The following is a 13,815-nucleotide window of genomic DNA, read 5'->3' on the forward strand; positions in this document are numbered from 1 at the left end:
TATTTACAGAAAACATTATTTACATGTTATATAATTATTTATTTACAAAAGAAAATAGGTAACTACATAATTAAAATTTAATTTTCACTGTCTGAATGTATGAAAAGTTCGTTGTACTCTGGTTCTGTAATTTCTTCCGGTATATCATCATATTAATTGTATTCGTTTTCTCCATCAGATTTAGCATAAATTTCGTCATCATTGTAAAAAAAATCATCTTCCAAGCCATCTAATTTGTTAGATATAGCACATTTTTTAAAAGATTTTATTACTGTATCTGGTTTTATTTCATCCCATGCTTTCGCTACCCATTCACACATAGTCACCAAAGAGATGTCGCATTTGTCCTCCTTTTGTGTAACTTTTCTCTCCTTGCATCCACGCATTCCACTGTTTTCGTAAACTGTCTTTAAATGGCTTGTTTATACATACATCCAACGGTTGCACTAGTGAAGTTAACGCACTTGGAATCACTGCCATATTGGTGTTATTCTCTCTTAATAAAGATTTTGTGCTCTCCGTTAAATGGGATTTGAACATGTCCCACATTAAAAGACTGTTTGGATTTTTTAATGCACCTTGTCGTGTATTCAAAATATTTTTTATCCACAGCTTAACTCCTGCTTCGTCCATCCAACCATTCTCATGAACATGGACAAAAACGTTTCTTGGAATTTTGATCTTTGGCATTGTTTTTCTTTTAAAAATTGTCATAGGTTTTAATTTAGTACCATCAGCTATACAAGTAAGTACAACTGTGAAATGGCTTTTTTCATGTCCAGTTGTTTTTAAAGAAATAGTTTTACTTCCTTTCAGTTCTACTGTTCTATTCCCGATCATGTCAAACATAACTGGAGTTTCATCCATATTTCCGATTTGAGACAATAAATAATTTTTTTGCTTTCTTTTAGCAATTATAAATCTTTTGAAAACTTAATAACTTATCATCCAAATCCTTTGGCAGCTTCTGTGCAATTTTTTTGTTTTTAGTCGAAGCACTAAATTTTTCCTTTCCATAAATCGGCTACACCAACTCACTGTAGCTTTGAAGTTTTCACTGTCCTTTTTATTTGCTTTGCCCCCACTTCAAAGCAAATAAACGAATATTATTTCTCGTTATAATGAGTCCATTTTGTTGATTTTCTTGAACCCAATCCACAACATTATTTTCCAGAATAGACCACTTACAAATTCCTTTCCGTAATGCGCAGTTATTTTTTTGGCATTTTCATTATTAAAGTTTCATTTTTTCTCCAATCGTGAACAAATTTTTGCTTACTCCGAACTGACGTACAGCAACACAGTTAGTATTTACTTTTTCAAATTTAATCACTTTGCACTTAAAACTCGCATCATATTTCATTCTTTTAAAAGGAGCCATTGCACTTTAGTTCACTATTGGTCAACTGGTCAATACGAAAAAGAAATTTTTCAAGTTGACTTATACGACAAGTATACTATAAAAACTCAAATAAACTCAAAAAATTCCAATATCGACTTATACGCCAGGTCAACTTGTATGCCGAAATATACGGTATTTTTCTTAATAATATTTTTTGTCCTAAGATCGTGAGACAAGTATTTAATATTTTATTTCATAAAAGAAAATAGGGCTGCACATCAAATATAGTTGTGATGTTGGGGAATTCTAGAAACTCTCGAGGACTATGACATCAGTCTCGAGTGATACCAATTCCCATTCCTAGTAATTAATACTTATAAATAGTAAAACTGCGACATGGCGCGTGTTATGTGTCTTGGGTATTACTGTCAGTGCACAATTCAATGATTTGTTCTGATTAATGTAATAACAATGATATTTTGTATTTATTAAATTACTCCATAATGAGTAAAAAGTCAAATCAGAAAACCACACTCTTTAGTTATTTTAAGAAAGATGAAATCGATAAGCATAGTAGCAAAGACACCAAACCAACAACAGAATCATCGATTTCTGCAGAGTCTCTTTCAAATGTAAAACGTGTGTCTAAACATTGCTTATCGGGTATTAACAGGGAGTGGTTTAAAAAATTCCATTGGTTAGTGGTGAAAGATAATGGAATGATGTGTTCCACATGTATGAAATACGGAAAGGGACGACCCACAAACAAGGAAGTGACTTGGGTAACTATGCCATGCACATGACTTCGAAAAGAAAGCTTAAAGCTCCCAGAAAAATTTTCTGGGGGCTTTAAGATCTATGTATTGGCTATGGGCTGTTCCTACTTACAACATGAACAAAGCAAGTTACACACTGATTTTGGTTCAGATATAATTGAAAAACGTATACTAGAAGAAACTGGAAGAGGGCAAATTGAAAACTCAATTTCAATTTTGAATAACTTGCAGAGAGATGCTTTTCTGGGAGCTTTAAGATCTATGTATTGGTTAGTGAAAAATGAGTTACCACATACTACATTATTTGAAAAATTGCATGAGCATTGCAAGGCTATGGGCTGTTCCTACTTACTACATTGTAACGTTGGTAAAAATGCACATTATACCTCAGAAAGAATAATGCAAGAGTTGATTGATATTTTAGCATCAGAAATTAGATCTGAAATACTGTTTATAAATGCAGATTATTTCTGCAGAAATAATCTGCATTTATAAACTACTGGCATGCCCCTGGTCGGGACACCCAGTGGGAGCACACCTTTCGAAAGACAAGGATATTGTGAACAGTTTTGTAAACAGTGGACTTACTCCAGTTCACCACTTGTGCAATTTTCATTCCGTTTCACTTCCTAGTCTTCAAGAACAGTGACCTTAATGTGTGAAATGTTGTCTTCTGTCTTGTTCGATGAAGGCCTGCTTGCCTGATGTCGCTCTTCAATGTCACCATGGCCTGCTTTAAATTCATTGTACCAAAAACACACCTGCTTCTTTGATATTACCTTTTTATCAAACTCGGCAATTAGTTCATGGTGAATGTCACTTGGTAAAGCCACTGTTGCTTGAAAAAAAATGAATAACTTCATGAACATCTGTTTTGGACCACACTCACACAGCCACCATCTTGCAACCTGGAATTAGCTGTGAGACAACAGTAATATCACAATACAGTGGTGGTCTTTTTGAATGTTTTTAATGGGTCTATCTATCCACCATATTTTATCTCATTTCCTTTCACCATCATTAAGAAAAAAAAATGTGTTGCCTTACTTTTCAGAAACCCTTTGTATGTTCACGATTGGTCCAGCACTATAGAAGCACCCATCCTTTTCACAGGGCTACACAGGCAACCCTTTAATTTATGTTGATAACAATTTGGAATGATTTTAAGGGGAATATCCAGTTGTTTGCTGATGATGCTCAGTTAGGAAAGACAATGGTAAATAAAACTGGAGTAGACATATTATAGCATTTGATCACTTGCATTAGACCAACATTGTGGGAAAAGAAAATAGCTGCCAGTTCAGTGTTGCAAAGTGTAAGGTCACGTATATTTGATTAAGGAAATTACAAATTGGGGATCACTGATCTGGAAGTGTTAGGATATTGCAGTATGTCTTCTGAACAATTTTGTGATATGTGATAGGACAGGGAGTTGAAGTTCAAGAGACATATTGTAAAAGTGTTAAAAAAAAATAGCACTAGGAATCACTTGGATTTTGAAAAAACACTGATGAGCAGGATTAAGGAAATCTCTCTCTTTTAGATGATCATATATAGACTAATGTGCTCACATTTGTTGGCCTGAATGTTGGGATTAGAAAAAAGAATTCCAAGATTGGTGATTACTAGTGATATAGTGGGATTTATAATGGAATAAACATATCAGTATATAGCAAAAGAGAGTAGAACTAGGTTATTCCTGGAAAGCAAGGGAATAACTGAAGATGTGAGATCTACATTTGATTGCAAAGTTGCAAGTTAGTTGAGAGTGTATTATCAATGGTTTGAATATATATATATATACTGGCATTCACGAGATGCTACTAGCATGCACTTTCCCAACAATATAACTAACGAAAGAACAGCTTTAAATACCACCGCAACGATTTAGTGTCAATTATGTATATAGACGCTCTATGATGTTCATATGTTCATAATTTATTTAAGCTTCACTGTTTTAGTGTTTTTTCTTTTTTCTTTTATAATCTCACTTGATGAAGGCTGTTAAGCCGAAACTAGTCGTGTTTTTATATTAAAACCTTTTTACTTAAATCTCGGTTCTAGTCATTCAGTTCTTTATAAATATATATATATATATATTGCCAGTGTTCTCTTTTAATATACAACAGGATCCACTTATTATGATCGTGGATAATATTATCAATCGGCTATTGTTATCAAAATCAGTCGGTCCCAAAACATGCCATTTAAAATTAATTAAAAATAATCTATCTATTATAATCAAAGTTCCGGTTATTGTTTTATATATATGTCCAGATGCAAAATCCTTGAATGTTTAGCCTTTTGCATCTCAGAATTAAGAACTTTAAGGGTTAGGGGCAGAGCTGACTACTACCGGGTTCCCCAGGTGGCGGATCGGGGAACAGCCTTCAGATATGGAGGCTAGTTGCGATATAAGCAGAGCAATCTGGCGAATAAGCAGCCGTGGACCAACAGCGACTGAGCTATCAGGGCGTGGGGGAGCAGAAGTGGCAACTCTGTTTCACTTAAAACCTCACAAAGCCCAATGACAACTCGGTGACATGGCGAGTAGTGCCGCCATTAAATAAGCACCTGCTGGGGCCCCTGACATTGGGAAGCAGCATTGTCAGTACTGACACAAGGTTGAAGCCAAATGATGACGGAAAAGCTTGTGATCAGAGATTTGCAGATGGCAATATGATTATACTGTGTACGTCTGTAATACTGCGGAGCAGAAAGCAAACGGAGAAACTACTGCTCTACCTTATCTCCAGAACAACCACCATGGCGAGCAAACCCTTACAATTGGCCCAGATTAGCACAAGAGCGCAGTTTGTTCACCAAGATGGTCGCTGACCTTCGATAGAAGATAGCACAATAAGAAGAAGAAGGGTTAATCAGGAGAAAATTTGACAAAGAATTTGTCGAAATCTGACTTTTGTGTTAATTTTCTTTTAATCTTATTCTTCCCTAAATCTTATATCTTCCAAGCAAGTGCAGGTAGGTATCTTCTTATAATCTTAAATCTTCTAGGCAAATGCAGGTGGGTATAAATACAGTCGAATTATGATTTTTCAAGTTTTTTTCATGCTCTCTTTCAGTAAGTGAATTTGATTTTAAGTGCTCGTTAAAGGCAGCCCTTAGCATTATGGCAGAAGCAAGTAAAAAAAATGTAGAGATTTATCTTTCAAGAAAAGCAAAGAATTTTGGAGTGCTATGATAAGTTGCCCAAATTGAGTCAGCGTAGTGCAGCTGTACATTTAAAAATTTCACAACCACTCTTGTGTAAGATCTTAAAAAACAGATCAAACATTGAAACTTCAGCTCTTACTAATGGATCGGAAGAGAGCCGGATCGGGTAAGGATACTCAAGTTCGATCAGCATTAAAAATTTGGTTTAGTAATGTTTGTGAAAAGAATGCTTCGATTATGGGCCTTTGATGCATCAAAAGGCAGAACTTGTAAAAACAATGGGCAAAGAAAATTTCACTGCTACTGATGGATAGTTTTAACAGGTAAAAAAAGCAGGAGAATATTGGGTACAAGCATATTCATGGTGAAGAAAACAGTGCTGATTTTTTATCAGCTGATGCTTGGATTAAGACTGAGTGGTCAAAAATTACTGCTGAATATTCTCCTAAGGATATTTACAATACAGATAAAACCGGATTCTATTTTCATGCAATGCCTGAGCATACTTATTTGCTTAAAAATGAAAGTAAAGTATTTAAATCTTCAAAAGAGCAAGTGACAGCTCTTTGTTGTGCTAATATGAAAGATGAGAAACGAAAGCTCCTAGTGATTGGAAAAAAGTAAAATCCTTGGTGTTTTAAAGGTGTCAAAAGTCTGCCTGTTGACTACTGTTCTAGTGCAAATGCTTGCATGATTAATGCCATTTTCAACAATTGTTAGTGGTAAGTGGGATCTTAAATTAAAGCAAAAAATTGTCTTGTTAGTAGTCAACTGCACTGCACACACACACACACACACACACACACACACACATGAACAATTTATCATTAAAGAACAAAGTAATCTTGCCGTCAAACACTACATCATTAATTCAACCATGTAATCAAGGCATCATATGAGCTTTTAAAGCTTATTTTTGCAGGGAAGTTCATGCAAGAATTATAGCTGAACTTGATTATATAAAAGACTAATTCAAGTGCAATTGCAGAAAAGATTTCCCTTCTTGATGCATTGCATTTGGTAGCAATGTAATGGAAGCAAGTCTCAGAGAAGACTATTGAAAACTGCTTCCAAAAAAGTGGATTTTTTAAAACAAACTCTGAAACTCCTTCTTCCAGAGAATTTGAATATCTTATAAATGAAATTTTTTATATACCCCTAGATGGTGTTTATCAAAAGAAGAATTTGAAAATTGGTTGGATATTGATAACAACGTTGTAGGTGACAGTCGTGTGTAAAGGCTTATGTGTCCGTTGCACATGTAGATTGGATTTTAACAGTATAGATACGAACACAGATTGATAAGAAAATAACTGTTTATTGACTTAATTACTAATATTTTGCTGGCATTCTATCCAGCATCTTCAGAGCACACAAACAAAGTTTGTTACAGTAGCGAGACAACCGCAATCTGGTGTAACAGTGGGACTAGTATGAGTAATTGTAACGTGCAATACAAAGACTAAAGTCCTAATTAGGCACCATCTAAGTTGAAAAAAAAAAAAAAAAACGAGAGAGAGAAAGCAGGTATTAATTTGGTCTTAGGACGTCTGTCTCTCAAATCTTTGATAGATTTATACAGCCATACTTGTTGAGGTTTGGAGTATGTTTCAGGGCTTCTGTTGATTACAGGAACAACCTCTCTGACTTGTAAAAGCTTCTGTGCAGCACATTTTTTTTTTTTTTCCAATTGATCCTGTGTGCAGAGGTATCCAAAGCATGGTCTGCTATACCTGACTTGCCATAGCAAAAGTGCCAGATATATTTTTTGTGTTCACTGAGATGGATGTCCATAGTAGGCTCAATGACATGAATAGGGCACTTCATAGATTTCTGGATGTGATAAAGGAGAGAATCTGTCCTTAGATGAACAGATGAGAGTTGCCAATTTCACATAAGGTTTAAAGATGGTGCGTAGTTGGTGTTTGTTAAGCACTCTAGATATCTTTTCAGATGTGCATTTAATGTATGGGATGGTGACAGTTTTGTTGTAGTCTTCTGTGGTAGACAGTGGGGGGGGGGGGGATTTTTGGGGAGCATTTAGTATTTTATCTATTATGGGGATTATAGCCATTGGTCAGGAAGGTGTGACACAGGTGAGAAAGTTCAGCAGTGAGAGCAATGTCATTGGAACAAATTGCTTTAGCTGTGTGGGTTAGTGTTTTTAAAATACCATATTATTGAGAAGGGTGATGGTGTGATTGTTTGTGTAAATATCTTCCTATATGTGTGGGTTTTCTATAAACCGAGAATGATAAGGAACCTTCTGAAAGATATGATTAGTGTGTCCAGGAAGGGCAGACAGTCATTGGCTTCTAGTTCCATTGTAAAGTGGATTTTTGGGTGCTGGCTATTTAGATGCACTAAAAATGTATTCAATGTGTCTGAGCCATGTGGCCAAATAGCAAACACGTCGTCAACATAGCGTAGCCAGAGACTCGGTTTGAGAGTGACTGTATTGATAGCTAGCTTTTACAGATGTTCTGTGTAGAAGTTGGCTAAGAGGAAAGAAAGTGGGGATCCCATAGCTGTCCCATCTGATTGTATATTTTCCCTTTCCATGTAAAATAACCTGCCTGTACTGTGAATTAAATTCCCCCCTGATATATTTCAGCTATTTAAATTCACAGTACAGGCGGGTTATTTTACAATTACTCATCCTAGTCCCACTGTTACACCAGATTGTGGTTATGTTGTTACTGTAACAAACTTTATTTGTGTGCTCTGAAGATGCTGGATAGAATACCAGCAAACTATTAGCAATTAAATCAATAAATAGTTATTTTCTTATCAATCTGTGTTTGCATCTATACCGTTAAAATCCAATCAACATGCAATGACAGTGTTGGAAATATGTCATGCTGCTTCCAATGAGAACTTTAAACTAGTAGAAGAAAGTGAACCTAATACAAGTATAGAAGAACAAATTTTAGAAGCTCCTCCAACCAATGCCCAGATGCAAGAAGCTCTACAAATACTTTGTCGTGGTGTGCAACATAGAGCAACAATTTTGCGTATGAGCAATTTATTCATGAACTACTTCAAATACAGGACAGACAACACTAGATAAGTGTCTAAAATAAATTTTATGTTGTTGCTTATTAAAAGTTGTTTATAACAATAAATTAAATTAAATAATGTTCATAACAATGAACTGAAATAAATGATGCAATTTTTTATAACCTTGGCTTAATGTTATCAGCCGATTATTGTTATCGAAAAGCGACTGTCCCAAAGTGATCACAATAAGCATACATACACACACACAGCTACTGTGTGTGTGTATGTATGCTGATTGTGTGTATGTAATCACACATATACAGGGTGTTCGGGATAAATTTGACATATTTATAATTAATTATATTTTTCCGTAAGTTACATGTATTAACACACACTTCTCTTCATTTAAAAGTTTGGACCCTTCTTCATTCATATACAAGATGTCAGAAAGGATGGATAGCTGGAACCCACCTGAATCATGGAAGAGAATAACTTGTATCATGATGATTCGTGCCCGCCATCAAAATAAGGATATTACGACTGCTGCCCAATGCTCCCTGAATACAGTAAAAACAATCAGGCATGAACTAGAGACTTGCAATGGTGACTACGAGGATGTAGCAAGAAGAAAGATCCCTAGCAGACGATCTGATTGCGTTCGTACAGCAGAATTCCTCGCAAATCTGCAGGAACAGGTGTTGAAGAACCCTGGCATTGGAATTCGGGCTTTGTTCGTGGAGTTGCTAACTGTAGTCAAGCCCTGGATAACGAGGGTAGCCAATGGTAGGCCGTATGTATGGGCAGGATTCGGCCCCTTGCCACACCTCTGGGAAAAGTCAAAAATGGTTGTCTGAAAATTTTTACGACTTCACCAGTCCAAATGTTTGGCCTCCAAACTCCCCAGACCTTAACCCCATGGATTATTTTGTATGGGGCGCAGTTGAAAAAGACACCAATCGCACTTCCAGTAATACAAAAGCCCAGTTAATGGATAAAATTAAAACAGTTTTTGCGGCCCTTCCCAGGGAGACTGTAGCATCAGCTTGTTCGAGGTTCCGAAGCAGAATTGAAGCTGTGATAGATGCTAATGGTGGTTATTTTGAGTAAATCTTGTTGATAGTATTGTAATTAACTCTGCCTGTAATGTTTTTTTGTCAATTCATTAAATTTAATAGATACAAAGAAGATTTTCTTTTTCCTTACGAAACTGTCAAATTTATCCTGAACACCCTGTATATGTTGTTTCTAAATAACTTAGGGAATTGAAACAACGTAGATCCGAATATAAATTAAATTATACTTTAATAGATATTTCCGATAATTTGGGAGGCATACATCAGCAGACCTTCAGCCCAACGGCCAAGAACACCTACTTAGCCCGCCAGAGGGCACCATCAGGACTTCTATGAGAACGATAGCTTCATATCTTCATTCTCAGTTACTGTATTGTTATTGCCTGTGTGCACCTGCCTTTTTGTAAGTTCCTTTAGAAAATGGCAATGTGACATTGCCAAAATATCGGAAATATCTATTAAAGTATAATTTAATTTATATTCGGATCTACGTTGTTTCAATTCCCTAAGTTATTTAGAAATGCATAACCAACGTATAAGCCTGTCTACGAGAATCAACATATATATGTTGATTACATACACACACACAGCTACTGTGTGTGTATGTAATCAACTGCACATACAAGAAGTAGCAAATCTCTTGTGCATTTGTGCCATGAATGGCACAAATGCACAAGAGGAAGAAAGAGGTAAATTGTTGATTTTATTCATCACTGAGAAAAGAATTTGTGCATGCAAAAAACTTCACAACAGTGTCAAAAAAGTCTCAAACAGTTGATCTTTGTTAATCAGCAAACTTTAGGATAAAGGATAAAGCTTGCTCTTCTATTAATGGCAGTAATTTGTTTTGTATGGGGTTCTCCACTTTCCTCCCTTGTCACTTAGGATCAGTTGAGCCCTCCTAACAAGGGATTAAGTACGTATTTTGTGACTGTAGATCTGTGTGAGTTCACAGGCCAATTTGCTTGTTCTGAGAGATGAAAAACCTGAGTTTCCAGCTGAAAAAACCCTCTACCTTCATATGAGACTGGCTAACACACCGTCAGTCGAAAGAGACCATACAGATACTGTATGCCCATAGATGAGAGACCCTTCGACACTTCTGTGCATGTCAGAAGAAGGAGAATCCATTCCGATAATAGGGCAATTAATCCGTCTTGTGCAATGAGTTCTTTATTATTACACATTGGGAAATTAACTTTTCTTTTATGAACATTGTAGTTTTTAAAGTGGTAACTATTTTGCTTGTATAACAGTTGGAAAATTTTATGTATAAAGCATGTAATTTCACATGTTGGTGACCAATTCGTACATCCTTTATTTCTTTCTCCTCTTCAGCATGTTGACTCTTCTTGGCAGGTTGCCCGACTAGGGTCCCGGATATGTGATTGGTCAGTAAAGGTTCTTCATGTCATGGAAGAGAATCGAACTCAGGTCTTTCCTGGGTTCGATTCCCAAGAAAGGGCTTGCACGAAAATCTCTGAACAGTGCTTGGAGCGTTTTAACAAGAATAAAACTGACTTTGTGCATCAATTTATTACTAATGATGAGACTTGGATTCACCATTACACACCAGAATCCAAACAGCAGTCAGAACACTGGACAGAAGCCAGTTGTTCAGTGCCAAAGAAGACAAAGTTGGTTCCATCAGCAGGAAAGGTAATGGCATTGGTATTTTCAGATGCTAAAGAGATTTTGTTTATTAAATATATTGAAAAGTGTAAAACAATAACCGGGGAATATTATTCCAATCTTTTAACCAGACTAGATGAAAAAATTCGTGAGAAAAGACCTGGTTTGCAGAAGAAAAAATCATCTTTCGTCAGGACAATGCACCTGCCCACAAAGGTGTTTTGGCAATGGGAAAATTAGGGATCTGCACTATGAATTGTTAGAACATCCACCCTATTCCCCAGATTTGGCTCCCTCTGACTTCTATCTCTTCCCAAAACTAAAACTCTTCCTTGCTGGTAAGCGTTTTCTTCGAATCAAGAGGTGATTGCAGCTATAGAGGGGTATTTTGCAGATCTTACTGAGAACCACTACAGGGACGGGATAATGGCACTAGAGCATCGCTGGATAAATGTATTAGTCTTAAGGGAAATTATGTTGAAAAATAACAATAGTTTTGAAATTATAAATTCGTTTTTTTATTGTTAGGCCAAGAACTTTTCAGACCACCCTTGTACACACATAAACTTCAAATATGAAGTGATCCATCTAACTCTAGAGTGCTCATTTGTAAAATGTTCTGTAGCTATCATTTTGCCCATAGGGAACCACTGTTTCCCTTATCTCTTAGTGCTTCTTAGGTAGTTCCATTTGTTTCAAGGGACAGTTGGATATCAGGAAACTTTGAGGGACTGCTGCTCTAGATGGACCTCACTTTAGTGGAAGATTGATTGCAATAAATATATCCATTAGTATACATCTTACCCATAATTTAAACAACCCTGTTTACAAGAATCACTGAAATTTTTTCTAATTTTGTAAAATTTATTATTGGCTACTGCTCCAGTGCAGAGTGATGTGTTTTCTAATACAGTCTACAAAACCCAACAATCTGCATCAGAGTAATAACTCTAAAAACTGAGCTTCTGTTCTTCCATTTTTTTAAAAAATTAATCAACATAATTAATTGGATATCTTAACTGCTCATTGCTTATATTTTAATTTGATTCTTCACAATATCTTGACTACAAATTAAATATGCCAAGAAATTATATTCTTGGTTTCATCCTTTATTCAAGTGTAAGCAAACACAGTTTGCACACGAAGTAACTTCATGACTGAGCTACTTGTATATAAAGGCTTCACATCAGTTGCCTTAGTATCACATAATGCAAGAAACATATCTTTATGAATATGTATAATACTATGCATTATGTGAAGGGCCACTACCCAGACTGGTTTTAACCTTTATTGAGGTCTCATCAGCGGCAGCCAGACCCAGAAGAGATACCGAGGTTGAAGTAATGCAGAAGTCATATATTTCCCATATACAAATATACAAAAGGTGTCACACCTTATTACTAAAATACTCTGGATTAGACATTGATGTTAAAAAGTTTTTTATAACCAAACGAAAAAACTTTCAACATCTTGACTATAGTTTAATTAGTCATAAATTTTCAAGTCTAGATTATAAGAACTTGCTTTTTTTTTTTTTTTTTTGTGACCTCATATCCATGAAAAGTTGTGAATCTGTAGTATAAATTATCATCATGGGTAGACCAAGGTTTAGATAATCTGGAAATTCTGTTCTAGAGATCTAGAACAGAATTATGAGCAGAATTTGGAGTTCCGTATAAAGAACTTTTTTTAACATGTTTGTGCTGGACAATGTCTGCACATGCATAAGCTTCCACTGGGAATTAGCTTTAGCTTATGTATGCCACTTAAGCGTCAGGCAGTTACATTTTCACAAAGCTTATATGCCATGTTAGTTGCAACTTTTTTGGTACTCGTAGACAGGCTTATACGTTGGTTATGCATTACTAAAACACTTAAGGAATTGAACAACGTAGTTAAGGATATAAATTAAATTATACTTTAATAAATATTTTCCGATATTTCGGCAACGTCATGTTGCCATCTTCTAAAGGAACTTACAAAAAAAGGCATGTGCACGTAGGCACTACAAACACAGTAACTGGGAATGAAGAGATGAAGCTATTGTTCTCCTAAAAGTCCTGATGGTGCCCTCTAGCGGGCTAAGTAGGTGTTCTTGGCCGTTGGGGCTGAAGGTCTGCTGATGTAAGCCTCCCAAATTTGGGGCAGTCGCATACAACCAAATTTGTTGAAGTTTGGAGAATTTCTTAGGGCTGAGGCTGATTCCACAAATAGTCTTTCGAATTTGTATTTGCTACGGTGTATTACTGTAGCTTTCTTCCACCGTATTCTGTGGCATGTATCCAGAGCATGGTCTGCAAGACCAGAATGGCTGTACTTGTGAAACCGGATGTAGTCCTTGTGTTCAGAAATTCTGATATTCGCTGTCCTGCCTGTTTGGCCAAAGTAAGACAGTTTACAACTGCAAGGGACCTGGTATACACCAGGTAGGTCTAGGGAAAGTGGTTGGTCTTTAGTGGAGCGAATAAGGGATGCCAATTTTCTGTAAGGTTTGTAACAGGAGGTCAGATCATGCTTTTTTAAGATTTTGGTAATCTTTTCCGAGGTGCCTCGGATGGTGATGGATTTAGAGTAATCCTTGTTGTGGAGGGGATCTGTGGTTTGTAGGTTCTCATATTTTTTTGGGGGGGTAGCCATTGGCTGAGAAAGTGTTGAGGATGTGATTTAGTTCAGTGTTTAGGGTCATGTTGTTAGAACAGATTAGTTTAGCCCTGTTGTATAGTGTTTTCACCACTCCATATTGTTGTGTGTGTGGGGGGGGAGATTGTTGGTGAACGTACCTGCCTGTATGGGTGGGTTTTCTGTAAACTGAGAAAAC

The 13,815-nt window shown here is 36.2% G+C and overlaps 1 protein-coding gene across 2 annotated transcripts in view; it reads left to right on the forward strand.

Annotated features, from left to right (window-relative positions):
• LOC150095673 (vacuolar protein sorting-associated protein 37B-like) overlaps positions 1-13,815 on the forward strand; it is a 113,280-nt gene that overhangs the window by 75,458 nt on the left and 24,007 nt on the right. The window lies entirely within an intron of this gene.

This window comes from Typopeltis vanoorti, chromosome 20, assembly GCF_054136105.1.
Source record: "Typopeltis vanoorti isolate ZY-2024b chromosome 20, IOZ_Tvanoo_1.0, whole genome shotgun sequence".
Taxonomy (NCBI): domain Eukaryota; kingdom Metazoa; phylum Arthropoda; class Arachnida; order Uropygi; family Thelyphonidae; genus Typopeltis; species Typopeltis vanoorti.